We start from the raw sequence: 887 nt of genomic DNA on the forward strand, positions 1-887 counted from the left end.
TTCCTTGGCCGCACTCGATGGGTTTCGCGAAGAAGCTCCACGGCTTCCGTTGCCGCTATTTCTGGAGGGTGGAAGGGCCGAAAAGGGCCCACGAAGCACTGCTCTCTGGGGTAGCGTGGCCGAGTGGTCTAAGGCGCTGGATTTAGGCTCCAATTTCTCCGGGGGCGTGGGTTCAAATCCCACCGCTGCCAGCAGTGGTTTTAACCAAGGGCGAGAGGCCCTGCGTGTACTCGATAAAGGTTTGAAAATATTGTGAGAGCACACTTTCCCTGACAGCAGCCAGGCCCGCCAGGGACATGCGAGTCAAACAAGATGCCAGCAACACAGCCGAAAGCGTTAACCTTGCTTGGGATCAGGTTTGTTTTACGCAAACAGGATTAGACTGCAGTTTTTCAGCAAAGTCAGCATCGGGGCGGCCACTCGGTAGCGAAGAACTACTGGGTAGCGTGGCCGAGCGGTCTAAGGCGCTGGATCCAAAATTAAACTATACCAATGGAAATGTGTTTTGTTGTTATTATTAGTTATTTAGTAGTTGTATTGATATTATTCTGATTAAGCATTTTTTTTAGGTTACATTAATTCAAGACACTTACAAGCATGTTATTTCTAATAAAAAAAAGATGCAAAATATTAATTAATATGCTGAAAAATGTCTGTGACAAGAATGACAAAATCCAAATTATCTTTTTATAGACATGTTCTATTGTTGCAGTGTACTGATGAAATATTGTTATATTAAAGCACAAATAAAAAAAGCAATCATTTCTCAATTTTTTTTATTTTACAATTATGCTAACAGAACCAAAATTTCTCAATTTGTTTTATTTTACAATTATGCTAACAGAACAGTAATGAATATTAAATTAAATAATAAGTTTAAGCAACAA

General features: G+C 40.4%; 1 non-coding gene across 1 annotated transcript; it reads left to right on the forward strand.

Annotated features, from left to right (window-relative positions):
• The first annotated feature begins 109 nt into the window (after positions 1 to 109).
• trnal-uag (transfer RNA leucine (anticodon UAG)) lies at positions 110 to 191 on the forward strand. The gene is given in 2 exon segments: positions 110 to 147; positions 157 to 191. It is a non-coding gene; the product is annotated as a tRNA-Leu (tRNA).
• Positions 192 to 887: the final 696 nt, after the last annotated feature.

This window comes from Sinocyclocheilus rhinocerous, unplaced genomic scaffold (genome assembly GCF_001515625.1).
Source record: "Sinocyclocheilus rhinocerous isolate Xijiao unplaced genomic scaffold, SAMN03320098_v1.1 scaffold3379, whole genome shotgun sequence".
Classification (NCBI taxonomy): domain Eukaryota; kingdom Metazoa; phylum Chordata; class Actinopteri; order Cypriniformes; family Cyprinidae; genus Sinocyclocheilus; species Sinocyclocheilus rhinocerous.